The sequence below is a fragment of the Pan paniscus genome, chromosome 21, assembly GCF_029289425.2.
Source record: "Pan paniscus chromosome 21, NHGRI_mPanPan1-v2.0_pri, whole genome shotgun sequence".
Taxonomy (NCBI): domain Eukaryota; kingdom Metazoa; phylum Chordata; class Mammalia; order Primates; family Hominidae; genus Pan; species Pan paniscus.
Window position 1 is genome coordinate 19,995,426 of NC_073270.2, and position 19,809 is coordinate 20,015,234.

Below are 19,809 nucleotides of genomic sequence, written 5' to 3' on the forward strand. Positions count from 1 at the left end.
TCTTTTAGTGAAGGTTTACTACTGTGTGCCTGTGGTCCTGAAAATGTCTTTATTTGGACATTATTCTTGAACAATTGCTTCACTATACATATAATTTTAGGTAGAAGTTTATTTTTTCTAGGCATATGGAAAAGGTTTTTTTTATTATATAGTTGATGATGTGAAGTTAAACTTCAATTTACAGGTGATTTGTCTTTTCTTCCTGAATGGTTTATTTTCTTGTCTATGCCTTTGGTGGTTCTGCAGCGCTTTTTTTTTTTTTTTTGGGACAGAGTCTAGCTCTGTTGCCAGAGGCTGGAGTGCGGTGGTGTGATCTCAGCTCACTGCAACCCCCGCCTCCTGGGTTCAAGCGATTCTCCTGCCTCAGCCTCCTGAGTAGCTAGGATTACAGGCACACACTGCCACGCCAAGCTAATTTTTGTATTTTTAGTAGAGATGGGGTTTCACCATGTTGGCCAGGGTGGTCTTGATCTCCTGATCTCATGATCCACCCATCTCGGCCTCCCAAAGTGCGGGGATTACAGGCGTGAGCCACCACACCCGGCCATTGATTTTCTTGTTATTAATGCTGCTTGGAATTTATTCTCCATTCTTGGTTTTCTTCATGGATTCTGGAAATGTTCCATTATGTCTTCCCTGTCCTCCCGCAGCAGGTCCGAGACTAAGCTGTCATGGCTGAGACTATGAGCACTTGTTTTGGGCACAGAATTGAGGAGTGGCCAAAAAACTCAGTAATTGAGATAAATCATATTTTAATACAGTATTTTAAATATTTGTTAAAACAAAATCTAATGCAAAGAAACTTGTGGCCAACAAAATATCAAAATTTTCAATAAAGACAGGATCTGGCAGTGCCATGTTGAGATATTTGGAGCCTGAAGCAAAAGGAAAATCTGTACTCCTATGATTTTTTTTCCCTAGAACATTAGTATTTTTCTAGAACATTAAAGTACTTGAAAACTATAAAAAATTGAAAGTAAGTGTATTAAAACTTGACATTATTTTAAGTTTAAATGTTTCATTTATACCAAGGTCAGAATTTATCATGTTTACTTTTCTAGTTCTAACAGAAGCAAACTCATCAAAAATATTTGCATTAACACCATTAACCATTAAAAATACATAAAAGTCTCTATATGGGTGCAGATTTTTCCTTTCCAGATTGTATTTTCTCTACTCAGTGTTATTTTCCATTGCAGAAGCTTACATTTTAAAATAGTAGTGATGATGGTGATGAAGATGAAGCATAGTTAGATTTGTCTGAATCTCTTCCGCTGGTTACAGGCAGAGTTAGGCCTAGAATTCTGATCCTTCCTTCTTAGAAGAGCTTTTTCCAATTATATCTCACTTACTGAAACCAATATTCTCATCCTCTGACCAAAATCTCTGTAGGAGGTGAGGCCACATCAGCACCCTTGGGCCAGGCAACTGTTGGAGGAGTGACATGCCCACCAGGGTGAATGAGCTATTTTTGGGTGTTTAACTGCTGAGGAGGGATATGACATGTGGGCACTGTGTTTACATCAAGTCACTGGTTCTCGGACCTATCAAGGGGCATGGCACTAGGAAACTGTACCAGTCTTCGTGGCTCACTATAACATGTTGAACTATTACTTTACCCTTTGGTGCTGAATCCAATGCCATCTTAGATTCTAGTTTAAATGAACATGACATATATCACACATTTAAGAAACATTTCTAAGAGAAAACCCTAAAATTGAGACAATCCTACTCATTAACTTACCCTTTTTTCTATGAGTCCTATTATTTTCTTTTAGTAGCTGAATGCCTAGTCTAACTGGAGTTCCCCGGAGGCCTTGCTTGAAATTGACTGCCAGGTATCTCCTTCAGCGTAACTCTTTGATGAGAAGCAAAGCTGCTTTGCTGGCTGCTTGAGTGGAAATGTGATCCCCGATGCTTATGTTCCCATAAAAATCTTTCGTGTGGTCTCAGAATAACAACTCTCTATTATGTCTCAGCTGCCAAATTTATTGGTGTGTGTGGGGAGGGGGGAGGGGGACAGTCAACTTTGCACAGATTATCTTCAATACCCCCTGTTTTAAGACTTTAGGGATGTTTATACAAAACGGTCAACTATTAGCCTTCTTGGCACTTGGTTCTGTGGGAATATTCCTCCCATATTGGGAAGGCGTGTGAACCATGGCTTACACGAAATCCTCAGCCATATCTTTTGTGGCTGATGTATGCACCACAGAGGACTAGAAACTGCTTGAGTTAGGAAGTGGCCCACCATTTTACTACCGACTTGGAAAGAAAGCTCCACCAACCCCCCCAGACCAAGGATAATACTTTATCTTTTATTTTCTCCTTGTGAGATTTATGGTTTATGAGATACTTTGTATGCGTTAGGAATTCAGAAGCCAGTGGGTGGGGAGAGAGGAAGGTATTACTACACAGAAGGAAAACACCATCTCTGGACACACGGCCAAGTTTCAGAGAAACTATTGTGAGTTTTTGTCAAGTTGACCCCTCCTACTGCTTCTGGATCTTCCAAATAAGCTCCCACAGTCTAAGATTTTATATTGCTGGCTATGAATATGCAAACGAACTTCCCTTCATCTTTTTTGCCTTACTAAGAAAAGAAACACAAGTTTCAGGTAGCAGTTGCTTTAGATAATTTCTAGACTGCTATCCCTTGAAAAGTTAATCTGTAGCTCCTAGTGGGAAGGTGATTGGGAGAATTTACCAGTGATATGTGCTCTAAATGATTGTAATTCATATCCAGGTGTCCTCAATTAGTTCTTCAAGCAAGATGATAGGATGCTAAGGGATGTTTGTAACCCCAACATTGAAAACAGGTCCACTTGGATTTCTTAGTCTACCTTACCTAGTGCTTGCCAGGTCTAGAACTGGGTTGCCTAATTAAAATATTACATTGAAAAAAGTCTAGATATGTCTTCTCTGATATTGTTGTCACTAGCCACACGTAGCTATTTAAATTTAAGTATAATTCAACATTCAGTTCCTGAGTAGCACTAGCCACTTTTTAAGTCCTCGGTAGTCACCTGTGGCCAGTGCCTACCACATTGGACAGCGCAGATATGGAACATGCCATCATAACATAAAGTTCAATTGGGCAGTGCTTGTCTCCGGATGGAGCACATAGCATTTCTGCCTGTTTCAGGCAGTGGAAGCAATATTCCTGAAGTTCTGATTTTCCAGCCTCTGGCTCTTACAAAGTTGTTACTGTATCCTCATTTAACAAACTTATGATAATAACTTTATATATAATATGTTCTTTTACAAAGTAGTTATTATATCTCTTATTCCTTCTACGTCTGCCACCCAAAGTTACCTGAAGATCTGCTGCAACTTTGGCATTTATACTGCTTTGGTGAAAATCATAACTTTAGCATCTCTGAGATTTTTCTTTTTTATAGACTATATCCTACAGCTAGTTTAGATAATGTTGGATGACTCTCCAAGTCCCTGTGTTTGGTTTTTCTAAATAGTTGCAGTGAGTCCTGCCAGTTGGCAGAGGAACGTCCAGGGCTGGCACTAGGTGCCAAGCAGGTGCTGTGGTCCTCAGCTGTGTTGCACATGAGGTGATGGGGAAAGGAGCGCCATTGCCTGGGAGCTCCTCTGGTGATACAGATAGCTGAGTTCAGGCCTGGTTTCCTGAAGTCACTAGATGGCTGTTATTGCATAGATTGATTAAAATAAGGGGCAGAGACTTCTGAAAATTATCTTGTGGTAGTTTTGCAAAAGGGCTACAAAATTAATTGCCACTCCCATTGAGAGATGGGGATCTATGTTTCCTGCCCTTGAATCTCAGTAGGCTCCTGGGTGAGTTTTCTTTCTATTGCTGTGAAACAAATTACCATCAACTCAGCAACTTAAAACAATACCCATTTGGTAGGTCTTAGGTCTGTAAGTCTGAAGTCCAGCACTGCCTGGCTAGATTTTCTGTTCAGGGTGTATCACAGGGCTAAAATCAAGATGTTGGCCAGAAAGAATTCTTGTCTGAAGGCTCTGGGGAGAAATCTGCTTCCAAGAAATCCAATCAGTTTGGATTTCTGAACTGTATTCAGGCTTTCGTAGAATTCAGTTCCTTGTGGTTGCAGCAATGGGGTTCCTGTCTCCTTACTGGCTGTGAGCTGGGGACCTCTCTCAGATACCAAAGACCACAGCATTCTTTTTTTCATGTGGCTTCATCCATCTTCAAGCCAGCAATTGTGCATTGAATCTCCCTTGTTCTTCACATTTCCATGACTACCTCTTTTTCCATCAGCGAGAGAAGGCTCTCTGCTTTGAAGGACCCATGTGATTAGATCATGCTCACCTGGATAATCTTCTGATCTAAAGGTCACTTGTGCTATAGAACAGCACATAATCATGGACACTCACAGGTTCTATGGATTACAATGGAGAACCTTGGAGTGGCGCTTTAGGAACTATGCCACAGGTTGTGACAGTTTGATAGAATATGGTAGGAATGACTCTGCAGATTCTTAGGCTGGGTCATAACAGGTGACACATGTTTGTGCACTGGGATGAACGCTACTGCTTGGAGCCCCACCACGCCATAGAAGAAGTCAACTACTCTGAGGCCACTACGCTGTGAGGAAGCCCAGATATACGTAGCAGCCACAGACAGGCACTCTGGTTGTCAGTCCTACACTCTGAGCCAGCCCTGACCAGGCTCCAGACCTGGGAGTGAACTGGCCTTAGATGATTCTAGCCCCAGCCGTGGGGTTACTCCCAGTCTGCAAGTCTTCCAGTTGAAGGCCCAGTCACAGAATGGGAAACAAGCCATTCCCACTGTGCCTTCCCTGTTCAAATTCCCAACTCATGAACTGGAGAATATAATAATATGATTGTCTAGGCCTCTACATTTGGAGGTAATCTGTTATGCAGCAATAGTAACTGGGACAAATTTGAAGGTAAAAAAGAATGAATATTTTCTCACTGATATTTTTTGAAGGTCTCAGGTAAAGGTGGGATGGTGGGGTCTGTAAACCACCCCTGCCCACGAGGAGTTCTAATAGGTGATGACAAACACCAGGAACCAAATTAATTCTAAAAACATTTATTATTTATATGTACCCTGTGCAAAATACCAGGCTGAATGCTGGGGACATGGGTGCCGAATAAGGGGATAACATCTCTCCTTTCATGGAGCTTAGAGGCTAAGGAGAGTGAATTCCAAACATGTTCATATGCAAAATAATTTTAGATAAAGATAACTCTTAAGAGGAAAATAAAACAGGGCATTGAGTTGGAGCCTGGTGGTGGTGGAAGAGAGGCCACTCTTGACTGGTGCCAAGTGAGTCCTGTCTAAAGAGGTAGCAGCTGAAATCTGAATTACAGTCAGTTCTGCTCTCATGCTTGTTTTGAAATTGTGAATTTGTTCCAAGGAGATTGCTATGTTAGGAAACAAGTTTTGCATTTGCTTATGCATGATTTCATCTGTAAAAGCACTAGGTAAACAGAAAACTGCACCCAGCTGAACTGAGCTGTTTAGGAATACACAAAAGACACATGCAGGGCCTCAAACGTCTACCCGTGACCTCAGCTCACCACAAGTGTTATGAGACACACCTATGCCTCTAGTGACACAGCTTTTGCCTAACTTCAGATCGCTTCCTCCTGTTGCATTCATAATAAGTCACAGCTGCAACCCCTCAGATGTCCACTTCCACAAGCAAGTTTAAGGCCTTTTTCAAGGCCAAGTGACATATTTATCATCATATCTATCTATTTCTTATCCATTCACCTGAATAAAATACTGCTACCATTTTTATTAGGTTCCCATCTTTTTTTTTTTTTAATGTGTCACATACGTTTTTGAATGCTGGGCCCCTACCCCCATTTTCCTCATGAGCCCTGTCGTTTTTAATTGCATGATTTTGCATAGCATGGTGATTTTTAGAAACAGGTAGCTCGTGTTATACAACGGACTGTGCAAGATCCCGTGAAGATCTTGGAACAACGAGTGCACCATCTCAGAGGCACAAATGAGCTCCATGTGTGATATGGTTTGGTTCTGTGTCCCCATCCAAATCTCATCTTGAATTGTAATAAGCTAAGATTATTACCTTGACACGGTCTCCCCTTGTCAAGGGACAGGTGGAGATAATTGAGTCATAGGGGCGGTTCCCCCATACTGTTCTCGTGATAGTGAATGAGTTCTCACGAGACATGATGGTTTTATAAGCATCTGGGATTTCCCCTGCTGGTACATTCTCTCTTGTCTGCTGTGATGTGAGACATGCCCTCCGCCTTCTACCTTCTGCCTCCTGTTTTCCAACTTCTGCCTTCCGCCTTCCATGATTGTGAGGCCTCCCCAGCCATGTGGAACTGTGAGTCTATTAAACCTCTTTTTCTTTTGAATCTCAGGTATGTCTTTATCAGCAGCATGAAAACAGACTAAAATAATGTGTCTGAGGAACTGTGTGGCCAACTGAACATGGCAGAGGTCCCAGAAGGGGGGAGGAGAGAAAGCCATGAAAGCTAGGTTACCTGGGGCCTGATAGTAAGGAGTTTGAATGGAACACAATAGAGGGAGTAAAATATAGCGTTGTTTCATTAACGGTGGAGTTGGATTGCAGAAGAGCAACAGATGGGAAGGAGAGGGCGCGGTTCTCTCCTATACTGCCTGCTGTGGTCCGGTGAGTGAAGTGCCCCAGGGAAATTTGAGGATGGGAAATGGGTTTCCTCCAACAAGTTAACTCATCTTCTTTCAAGTTGCACCAGGGTCTAGCACAGCACTCAGAGGCAGACTAGGAGAAATGTAAGGTTGGTCTTGGGAGGCACCTTCACCACTCCCTCATCTCCTCTCACCCTGGAGGGGAATGCTGTGTTGTATTGTGGCATGTTATAGTATTGTATGGAATATGTTCACAGTGGCAAAGCTGGGACTGGAAACAAAGTCTAATGTATGATTGATTGATTGGCAGTAGATGAAAGCACATGTTTTCAATCTCTTGGGGAGCAGATGACTTACATTCTTAGATACTTAACAATACCCACATGGAAAGGATTTAAATAACTCATCGTTTTTCCTACCAATGTGTTCACAAGCATCATGAACTTCTTTGCCTGCACACTGGAAATTTTTTATTGTGACATTATTGCTACCCAGAAATTTTTGAGTCCTTGACTTTCGAATGCTTCTGAGGACAAAGTGGTACTGCCCTCTCTGACCTCCCTTTGATTCCTCAGCAATTCTGGGAAGCTTTTTCTTGGTATCAGGATGAGGTTTAAACAGGGCTGATATGTAAGTAGTGAAGGAACTTCAGTTGACCTGCACATGGTGTAAGAGAAACAACACTGACTCTATTCTACAGGGAAGGAAACTGAGGCCGGGGGAGGGGTACACTGTAGCACAATAGAGTTCCAGGTTTCTCCATATGGCTCAGACTTAATGTATTATATCCCCATTCTTTTTTTTTTTTTTTTTTTTTGAGACAGAGTCTCACTCTGTCACCCAGGCTGGAGTGCAGTGACATGATCTTGGCTCATGGCAACCTCTGACTCCTGGGTTCAAGCAATTCTCCTGCCTCCAAGCAATTCTCCTGCCTCGGCCTCCAGAGTAGCTGGGACTACAAGCATGCACCACCACACCCGGCTAATTTTTGTATTTTTAGTAGAGATGGGGTTTCACCATATTGGCCAGGCTGATCTCAAACTCCTGACTTCAAGTGATCCACCCGCCTCCGTCTCCCAAAGTCCTGGGATTACAGGCATGAGCCACTGAGCCCAGCCTATACCCCTATTCTTTTCGCCCACCACCTCACTTCCTCTGCTACTCCTTACCTAACTTCAGAGAGGCCAGTGACCTCCAGGCCTTAGCTGGTGATCCAGGAGAGCTGGTAGTGTTACCAATGGGTGCTTCCTTGGGCATTTCATTTCCTCATGTTCTGTGGCCACTCTTTGGAATTATCTGATGACATGAAAGCTCTCTTGGTCTTCCTTGAGGCTTTCCTCCTTGAGTGTCAATTCCCCTTTCTCTTCAGAAAAGGACTTGATATGGGAATTCACCAGGATCTTCCCTCAGACTTGCCAGGCTTACTCCCCGATCTTCCATCATCTTCCTCTCACCACCATCATCCGAATCTCACACATCTTCTAAGGCCTGGACACTTCTTGCTTCCTCTGAGAATATTCCTCTGACGATTTTGGCATATACCAAGCCCTCTTATTTATACATTTCTGTAGCCTTTACATTTCTATAGCCTGTACAGAATCTATACATTTCTATAGCCTATACAGAAGCTATACATTTCTATAGCCTGTACAGAATCTATACATTTCTGTAGCCTTTAATTGGACCGACGAATTACTGTAGGCTTGGATTCCCAATCCAAGTTGGGAATCTTTTATTTGTAAAGTATTGACTGACAGAGGAGTTCAAGTTAGGAAAACCAAATGAAAGTAGTGTATGGGAAATTTACTCAAGAATAGAGAAAGGTCTAGAATGACTGAATAACTAGGCTTCTGGATAGGATAAATTGGTCAGTTCCAAGAATGGGGCTGGCCTCAGCTGCATCTCCAGCTAGCACAATCATTCTCTTTGCTGCTGTCCATCTCCGTCTTTGCTTTTCTCAGTTATTTTTATCCAATCTTTCCCCCCCCAACCTGCATCCTCTGAGCTTTTCTTCCTTTGGTGTGCAAAATGGCCCCAAATGGCTCTCCTGTCCTCCACTCTCTATGCCCACTGGCACCCACAGCTGACCCAAACCTTCCCTCTCTGTCTCGTAGTTCTAATTCCTGGCCCAAGAAGACTTTGGTAGACCCATTCACCCTTTTGAACCATGACACATGAACCATAGGTCTAGCTAACCAATGGGTGAACTCTCCTTGGGCCTCATGTCCACCAATGGCCCAACCACCTATGACCGAAAAGATGAGATAGGGTCGGGCCAGGCGTGGTGGCTCATGCCTGTAATCCCAGCACTTTGAGAGACTGAGGCAGGTGGATCTCTTGAGCTCAGGAGTTCGAGACCAGCCTGAGCAATATGGTGAAACCCCATTTATCTCTCTATATGTATGCATATATTTATTTATATAATTTTCTCTCTATATATAAAATAAAAATACATATATAGATACTATATATATATATATAGTTCAAAAACATAGAGAGAGTTCAAAAACCTCTTTCTAGAAGCAGAAGTTTTCTTCCTGCTCTAAACATCTATGAATTTATAAAAACACTGCAGAATTACACCCATTTAATGGAGCTATAAAAAGAGGTTCAGTTGATTATCTTATTGTAACAATAAAAGATTTATATTTTTACAAACGAGGTAGGGTGACATCCTATGATGCCCATTCTTCTGTGGTACTTGAATGGAGTCCTCGTTAAAGGCATGTTGGCAGGACAAAGAAAAAATTGGCATCTTTTTTTTTTTTAATTTATACTTTAAGTTTTAGGGTACATGTACACATTGTGCAGGTTAGTTACGTATGTATACATGTGCCATGCTGGTGCGCTGCACCCACTAACTCGTCATCTAGCATTGGGTATATCTCCCGATGCTATCCCTTCCCCCTCCCCCCACCCCACAACAGTCCCCAGAGTGTGATATTCCCCTTCCTGTGTCCATGTGATCTCATTGTTCAATTCCCACCTATGAGTGAGAATATGCGGTGTTTGGTTTTTTGTTCTTGCGATAGTTTACTGAGAATGATGATTTCCAATTTCATCCATGTCCCTACAAAGGACATGAACTCATCATTTTTTATGGCTGCATAGTATTCCATGGTGTATATGTGCCACATTTTCTTAATCCAGTCTATCATTGTTGGACATTTGGGTTGGTTCCAAGTCTTTGCTATTGTGAATAATGCCACAATAAACATACGTGTGCATGTGTCTTTATAGCAGCATGATTTATAGTCCTTTGGGTATATATCCAGTAATGGGATGGCTGGGTCAAATGGTATTTCCAGTTCTAGATCCCTAAGGAATCGCCACACTGACTTCCACAATGGTTGAACTAGTTTACAGTCCCACCAACAGTGTAAAAGTGTTCCTGTTTCTCCACATCCTCTCCAGCACCTGTTGTTTTCTGACTTTTTAATGATTGAAAATTGGCATCTTTAATACAACTCATGTTCATTTCCACAGAGTTTAACACTTAATCGTCCTTGTGGTGCTTCAGGTGTTTGAATATTGTCTCCTTTATGAGATGGGCCTCTGGTGGCCCATCTGTCAAACAATTCCTGTTTGACCACCTTCTCCAACAGCTTCTTGTTGGGAGGATCAAAAGAACCAATGTCTCTGACGGTGCTTTAAAAATTAAATGTTAGCTTGAGTGTCCAGTGATGGGAAATTGATTCAGTAATGACATAACTGTGCAAGGGGACACTATCTCATCATTAAATGAAGTTGTAGCAGAATATTTATGTGGCAAGATGTTTAAGACACTGCTAAATGGAAAAAGTGAATTCCAAGCAGTGTACACATTATGATTCTGTTTTTGAGAACACAAACACATATTCATCCTTGTATTTGGAAAAGTGCTTATCAAAATATCAGCAGTGATACCACCTGGGTGGCAAGGTTATTGATGAGGTAAATGTTATCCTATTTTTTGAGCTATAACTTCTAAATTTTCTGCAGTAAACATCTATCACTTTTACAACAAGAAAAATAAATAAATTTTACTAGAAAAAAACCCTAAAATATAATGCAAGGCTGTAATTTCCTTTTTTTAGATTCCACTGCACTAAGCATGTATAAAAGGCTCAAGAAATAATTTTTGGCTCCCTTAAATCCTGTGTGGAAAGGATGTGTGTAAATGCACAGGTGTCCCTGACTGCATTTGTGACCATGGAAAGATGTCATTACATTGAGTGGCTTTCTTAGGTTGTGCTCTCTTTATTTGAGAAGTGATCCCAGGAAGCACCAATCGGAGAGCAGGGAAATGAGACAGACAGTGGAAGAAAGCCGCTACTGGGCAAATGGGGCTTCATCCTACTGGGACCTCTGAGAGAAAGAGGGACACACTGCAGCATTATTCTCCCTGAGGAGCAAGGAAGCTGGGGGCATTTCTCCGCCACTCCCATCTGCTATTGGTTTAAGGATGATCCCAGAGCATGTCAACTCTTTGGCACTTCCAGCCTCCATGCCCAGGCCGAGCGGGCTCCAGGGACCTGAGAAACTCTTTACCTTTCCAAAACCACACAGCACTTGCCATTGGAAGGCACCGGGTTGACACACGGAAGCTTGATGAGTGTTGAGGGGATATGGGCCAGGTACCAACAATATCCACTGCCATAGCATTCTGCTTTTCTTGTTAAGCACCACCTCAGCAATCTTACTGATGATTCTGTCCTGGTGGGGCTGGGACTGTGGCGGGAAGGGAGCAGGAATGGTAGGGATGTAGTAGGTCCATAAGGGAAATCCTGTGACTGGGCTTGGTGTTATCCTGTCTCCTGTCAAATGCTTGAGTGTTCATTTAAAAGGCTGACCCTGCCTGATGACTCTGGGACTATTCAAAACAAAGGATGTGAAATCCAGGTTTCAACATTAACCCAGTATGGCCAGAGGAATTGAAGAATGTACCATGAAAACATGATATCAGAACTCAGAGATGTTTATTTATGAGTTTGGCAAGGTTTTAAAAATTTTTTTATGATGCGTTTGAGTTCTTCTGCATACAAGGCAAAATTCCATCAACCCAGCAAGCCTATAAAATCCCTCACAAATCGTTTTATGATGTGTTTGAAATACCTCAGGCTGAGTTATTTGTTGACAATTTGTCCTTTATTTTTGACACCTCGTCTGGGGATTATCTTCCCCAAAATAGAATTGCTAACTTCTTGGAGACCTGTGACCACTATTTGCTAGCAACGTCAGTCTACCAGGCACATAAATATTCACTTATTGGTGTTAAGCAGGTAGCAACAGAATTCTGGACCTTAGTTGCTGGAGAAGAAACAAAGACTTTTAGAACTAGAATCACAAATTGTTTATTTTATGGTTGAGGAAATTGAGGCCGAAGGTCACCCAGCCAACTTGATGTGGAGCTGGAGTGAAACTCCACCATCTCGTCCCATGAAGCCGCCTCTGCACAAGGTTGATTGGCGGCCCATTCTGGTTGGCTGATGAAGGACACTGGTTCTATAATTCAGCGATTCGTTCTAAGTGCCAGATCAGGCTCCCCATGGTGGGATTTGATACTCTCCTCTTATCGGCCACTGAGTGGTTGGCAGTAATTTCACCCTTTATGGCTTTTCTGGGCCTTTTAGTTCCTTAGATTCTAAATTGGTCAGGACTGTGTACTTCAGAAAACACTGACCGATTACCTAAGAATATTGCTAATCAGCTAGAATGAATTGTTATGGGATCCTAATATAATATTTTGGAGTGTCAGATACAGAGAGAAGACATAGCTGGGAGCTGGCACACTTAAGTTCTCTGGCCTGGTCCTCTTCCCATCCTGGTGGAGGCAATTCTGAAGATAAATTAAATAAATTATGTGAGCAAACCACCCTATGGTGAGGTTATGTTCATTAGAGATTAAATGCTCAGAGGGGAAAAGGGAAGTTGACCTCTTTGATGATTCAAAAAGAACATCAGCTGAAGTCAAAGTACAACATTCTAGGGCTACCTGCTGGCTGGTGGAGGAAGGCATGGCTTTCCCACAGGGCAAGGACAGAAAAGACAGGCAGATAATTACAGCTTGTGCTTGGGCAGTGCATGTGCAAACAGGGCGGAGAACTTGTAGGTTATTAAGCCAAGGAAATAACTTTTCTCTGCTGCCATGCATTTATTAGTAAAATTGGAATAATTTTTGTTTCTTTTTTATTGCTTGGAAAGATTAATTAGGATAAAACAGAAAAAGCCCATAGAGCACTGCCAAGAATGCAGTATGTGCTGAGTAGATATTATCTATGTATCTGTCATCTATCTATCTCTTTATCTATCTATCCACCCATTTATCTATCTATCCATCCTATCATCTATCTATACATCCCATCTTCATCTATCTATATCTATCTATCTATCTATCTATCTATCTATCTATCTATCTATCTATCATCTATCATCTGTCTATCCATCCTATCTAATCTATCTATCTATCTATCTATCTATCTATCTATCTATCTATCTATCATCTATCATCTGTCTATCCATCCTATCTAATCTATCTATCTATCTATCTATCTATCTATCTATCTATCTAATCTCATCTGTCATCTATCCATCCTATCTAATCTATTATCTATCTATCTATCTATCTATTAATCATCTCCATCAATGATAACAACAGATTCATGACCAACAAACATGGCTTCCTGTTCATCTTCTCCCTGAAACTTTGTGGTTTTATCTTTGCATCTGCCTCTATGCTCTTGCTTCTGAAGGAATTTTGAGCCCAGTTATAGCTTAACTTCCCTCATTGGCTATACATCAATGTAGACATGGGGCTCAATCCTTTTATATCAGTTTCCAACACTCTACCACTCATACAAGGTTTTTGGATGCAGACTTTACTGAAGGTTCTTAGTAGTTTAGGGGGTCCATGCTACAGCAGCACTATGGCAGATTCACTTTATTCCTATTCAACTGCCACTTCTCCTTTTTCGTTAGTTACAGTACCCCAATTTTGTCTGTGATGGCCACAGGCTTAGTTAAAAATAGTCACTCCTGCAGACTTTCTTGTAGCTAGGAGTGTGACATGATTATGTCTAACAGGGTAAGCCTTTGCTTTTCTAATACAGACAATACCTCCTTTCTCCTTTGCTATGTTGTCTTATTCCTATCTGGAAGGTAAATGTGATGCTTGGAGAAACAGCAGACACCTTGTGACCATAATGAAAAAAGGCACATGCTGAGGAAAACAGAAAGACTCTTTGTTCTCCGTTACATTTTAGAATAGCCAGATCATACCTGAATTGCCAACTTTGGATTTATTGTCAGGTGAGAGAAAAAACAAATGCTCTATCTGTTTAGGCCTGAGTCAAATGCTGCCCTACCATGAAGACAGAAAAATGATAACAAAAACTGAAGACTCAATGTCATGTTTTGTTACATGAGTCCCTGGCTATTTCTCCTGGTGTGGGGTCCAGCTTCCAACTACTTTCCTCATCTTCTATGCCCAGCCTTCCCCTGACCAACCACTCAAAAATTTCCTCACACTTTGTTATCCAGAGAAATTCAGCACTTTTTTTTTTTTTTTTTGCATTTCATCTCTCTTTTTTTTAATTTTTATTTTTAGGTCAGGGATGTATGTGCAGGTTGGTTGTATAGGTAAACTTGTGTCATGTCATGGGGGCTTATTGTACAGATTATTTCGTCACTCACTTTTTGCATCTTTATTTCCCAGTTTTAACATAAAGGAGCCATCCTGTCATGAATTAGGACACTTATTTAGAAGACAGAATTGATTTAAATCCAGCATACATTATATACGTTATATTACTACAATTATATATATATATATATATAATATGTTAATATAAACTAGATTTTTGGACACATATTTTAAATTTTTAAATGTATTTAAATTTTAAATGAACTTGCTCCCTGATTGGCTATTCAGCGTGTATGGAGGGAAAGGTAATTTGGATTCAAAGAAAGGAAGTAGGGAGACATTCCAGTTTTGGGCTCTGATAAATTATGAAGAGAATCTAAAGAGTGTTCTTAAAAGAAAAAGAAAAACCAGTATTTTCTATTTTTTTTTTTTTTTTTTTGAGACGGAGTCTTGCTCTGTCGCTCAGGCTGGAGTGCAGTGGCGCAATCTCGGCTCACTGCAAGCTCCGCCTCCCGGGTTCACGCCATTCTCCTGCCTCAGCCTCCCAAGTAGCTGGGACTACAGGCGCCCACCACCACGCCCGGCTAATTTTTTGCATTTTTAGTAGAGACGGGGTTTCACCGTGTTAGCCAGAATGGTCTCGATCTCCTGACCTTGTGATCTGCCCCCCTCGGCCACTAGTATTTTCTTAAGCAGAGCTTCATAATTAGGGTGTGCGTGTGTGTGTGTGTGTGTTTTCTTTGAGACAGTCTGGCTCTGTCGCCCAGGCTGGAGTGCAGTGGCACGATCTCGGCTAACTCGCTCTGCCTCCCAGGGTCAAGCGATTCTCCTGCCTCAGCCTCCTGAGTAGCTGGGATTACAGGCGCCCACCACTGCGCCCGGCTAATTTTTGTATTTTTAGTAGAGACGGGGTTTCGCCATGTTGGCCAGGATGGTCTCAAACTCCTGACCTTCAGGTGATCCGCCCGCCTTGGCCTCCCAAAGTTGTTGTGTTTTAAAAGAGAAACACATTCAGGGGTCCATACAACTTTAGACATTACTTAACTCAGCTTTCACTTTGCATATAGTAAATTATAGAGTTATCAATGTATGAGATTCTTTTAGAGTGAAGATTTGCAGTTTTATAAGTTCTTTATGGATTATATATCTACTTCTCCTAATTCTACACTTCAAAAAATCCAGTCTAATTTCTGGGCACAGGCATGGTAGGAGACACCTCCGGTTTCAGGATTAGAGGAATCCTGAGAGTATTGAGGAATGCGGGGTTGGGGGGCTCTGCTCCCTCCATGGGACCAGGTTTAGCTCCGTTTGTTGATGAGTCCTCATTGTAGGCATGGTGATGTCGGAAGTTAGGCTCTGTGTGACTCCTGAGGCTGATGGCCTCACAGCCCCTGACTTTTAGTGTTAGTGATAATAGCTGACTTTTCCTGAGCACCGACTCTGTGCCAGGCACTGTGATCTCAGGGACTCTGCACAATCCCCCCCGCCCCCGCCCCCGCCCCCCCACAGAAAGCACCATCTGTGTTGGGGGCTCGGATCCCAGAAAAGGTGAGTTCTCTCATCCAGGTCATGGAGCCAGTCATGGGTTGGGGGGCCCCAACCCGGTGAGTGTGACTTCAAAGCCTCTTAATTGCCATGGTGTATGATTTATCTGTTCCACTTTTGTCTTGGTCAGTTGCGGCTGCTATAACAAAATGCCATCGACTGGGTGGCTTATAAACAACAGAAACTTCTTTCTCACAGTTCTAAAGGCTGGGAACTCCAAGACCAAGGTGCTGACAGATTCAGTTCCTGGTGAGGCTTGTAGACAGCCTTCTTCGTGCTGACAGATTCGGTTCCTGGTGAGGCTTGTAGACAGCCTTCTTCTCACTGAGTCCCCACATGGGAGAGGTAGAGTGGCGAGGGCTCTCTTCTATCTCCTCTTAAAAAGGCACTGATTCCATCATGAAGTAGCCACCCTCTTGACCTAATTACCTCCCAAACGTCCATCTCCTAATACGATCACACTGGAAATTAGTGATTCAGCTGTGAATTTTGGGAGGACAAAAATATTCAGTCCATAGCAACTTTTATTTATTGATGATCATTTTATTTTGGAATAATGTATTTTCTCCAGCTTTATCAAGGCAAATAAAATTATATATATATTTATGGTATACAACATGATCTTTAATATACATATTAGTGATATAATTACCACAATCAAGTTAATTAACATATCTATTGACTAACATAGTTACCATTTTTGTTTTGTGTTAGGGACATTTAAAACCTACTCTCTTAGCAAATTTTAAGTGCACAGTACAGTATCATTAACTCTAGTCATCATGCTGTACATTAAATCTCCAGAACTTATGCATCCTGCAAAACTGAAACTTTGTGCCCTTTGAACAACATCTCCTCATTTCCCTATTCCCCAGCCCCTGGCAGCCACCATTCCACTCTGTGCTTCCAGGAGCTAGAGAGTTTTTAGATTCCACATGTAAGTGAGATCATGCTGTATTCAGCTTTCTATGCCTGGCTTATTTCAGTTAGCATAATGGCCTCCAAGTTGATCCATGTTGTCACAAATGAGAAGATTTCCTTCTTTTGAAAGCTGGATAATATTTCATTGTGCATATGTATGTGTGTGTGTGTGTGTGTATATATATATATACCATATATATATATATGAATATACCTTACATTTTCTTTTTAAAAATTCATTCATTTATTCACCACTTTACTGAGCTCAGTGAAGGCATCTCTGTCAGCACTGGATGGGATTGGGGAAGTTGTGACACAGTTAATGTAAAATTGTCCATCCTACCCTCTTCAATGTGTCTTTTCTTATTTCTTTGCACTACCCAGGTGTTTTAATCTTTCACCTGGACGCTTGGGTTGATTTCACATTTTAACCATTGTGCATAATGCTGCAATGAACATGGGTGTACAGATATTTCTTTGAGATACGGATTTCATTACCTTTGGAGATATACTCACAAGTGGGATTGCTGGATCATATGGTAATACTATTTTTAATTTTTAAGCTCCATACTATTTTCCATAACGGCTATACCAATCTATATTTCCTCCAACAGTGAACAAGGATTCCTCTTTCTCCACATTTTTGCCAAAGTTTCTTATCTTTAGACTTTTTGATAATAGTCATTCTAGCAGGTGCAAGGTGATATCTCATCACGGTTTTGCTTTGCATTTCTCCGATGACTAATGATGTTGAGTACTTTTCATATACCTCATGTAGCCATTTGAATATCTTTTGTGGAGAAATGACAATTTAAGTCTTTTCTAGTTCTCAGTCAGGTTATGTTTTTGTTTTTGTTTTGCTATTGGGTTGTATGATTTCCTTATATATTTTGGATATTAACCCCTTATCAGATGTATGATTTGCAAATATATTATTCAGTTTCATAGATCATCTCTTCACTTTGTTGATTGTTTCCTTTGCTGTGCAGAAATTTTTAGTTTTATGTAATATCATTTGTCTACTTTTGTTTTTGCTGCCTGTGCTTTTGGGGTCATATCTAAAAAATCATTGCCCAGACCAATGTCAAGAAACTTCTTCCCTGTGTGTCCTTCTAGAAGTTTTACAGGACCATGTCTTATATTTAAATATTTAATCAATTTTGAGTTGATTTTCACATATGGCATTATGTAAGAGTCAAATTTTATTCTTCTCCACGAAGATATCCAGTTTTCCTAACACTATTTATTGAAGAGACTGTCCTTTTGCCATTGTTTATTCTTGGCACCTTTGTTGAAGATCAACTGGCCCTAAATGTATGGGCTTATTTCTGGGCTCTCTATTGTGTTCCAATGGTCTATATGTCTTTTTTAAATGCCATGCTGTCTTGATTACTATAGCTTTGTTTTATAGTATGAAATCAGGAAGTCTGATACCTTCAGTTTTGTTCTTGCTCAAGATTGCTTTGGCTATTCAAGGTCTTCTCTGGTTCAATATGAATCTGACAGTTGTTTATTCTGTTTCCGGGAAAAATAGCATTGGAATTTTTATAGGGATTGCATTGAGTTTGCAGATTGCTGTGGGTAGTATGAACATTTTGACAATATTAACTCTTCCAAACCATGAGTGTGAGATATCTTTCCATTTACTTGTGTTTTCTTCAATTTCCTTCCTTAAAAAAATAAAACTGATTTTTATTATTTTGGTAATGGTATCTCATTATAGGTAATTAGATACAGAATTTTTAAAAATTTGGTATATGAAACAGTAAAAGCTATATATTAATGCTGTTTCCCCAGAATCTATTTCAGTTACAACTCTGTGCTGTTGCTACTAGAAGCATACGTGATAAAATACAAAAATAAGAAAAGTTTAAATAATAATTCATCCTTGAGTTATCTTAAGATGTTATGGTAGTAACATCTACCAAAGCACACCTTTTTTCACAGTCCAAAAAACAAGCCTGAGACCTATTTTTTCAGTTTCGAAAAAAAGCAATTTTCTTACAAAGTCAAAGCTTTAATATGTAAATGAGGCAATTAATAAACAATATGCTCTAATAGCATAATAACCCAAAGTAAAAGTTCTGACTTTAATGTACAAATCATTAATCCCCTTGAATGCATTTATTTCTAAGTATTTTATTTTCTTTGATGCCATTGTAAATGGGATTGCTTCCTTAACTTCCTTTTCTGATAATTTGTTATTCGTGTATAGAAATGCAACTGATTTTTGAATGTTGATTTTTGTCTCCTGCAACTTTACCGAATTCATTTATTAATTTTAATAGTTTTTTTTTCGGCAATCTTCAGGGTTTTCTACATATAAGATCATGTCATCTGCAGCCAGAGACAATTTTACTTCTTCCTTTCCAATTTGGATGCTTTTTATTTCTCTTTCTTACGGAATTACTCTGGCTAGGACTTCCATTACTATGGTGAATAGAAGAGGCGAGAGTGGGCATCCTTATCTTGTTCCTAATCTTGGAGAAAAAAACTTTCAGCTTTTTGTTGTTGTTGTTGAGTATGATGTTAGCTGTGAGCTATTCATTTATCACCTTTATTATGCTGAAGTATATTCCTTTTGGACCTAATTTATTGAGAGTTGAATTTTGTCAAATGCTTTTTCTGTGTCTATTGAGATGATATTATTTTTAGTCTTCATTCTATAATGTGATATATCACATTTATTGATTTGTATACGTTGAACCAACACTGCGTGCCAGGAATAAATCCCACTTGATCATAGTGTATGATCCTTTTAATGTACTATTGAATTTGGTTTGCTAACATTCTGTTAAGGATTTTTGCATGTATGTTCATCAGGGGTATTTGCCTGTAATTTTGATTTCTTGTAGTATCCTTGTCTGGCTTTGGTATCAGGGTAATGCTGATTTTGTAAAATGAGATTGGAAGTGTTCTCTCCTCTTCAAGTTTTTGAAAGAGATTGAGAAGAATTGGCATTAAGTTTTATTTCAGCTCAGGACCTGATAGAATTTACAAGTAAAGTCATCAGGTCCTGAGCTTTTCTTTGTTGGGTGGCTTTTGATTACCTATTTAATCTTCTTATTTGTTAATAGTCTGTTCAGATTATTTATTTCTTCAAGATTCAGTA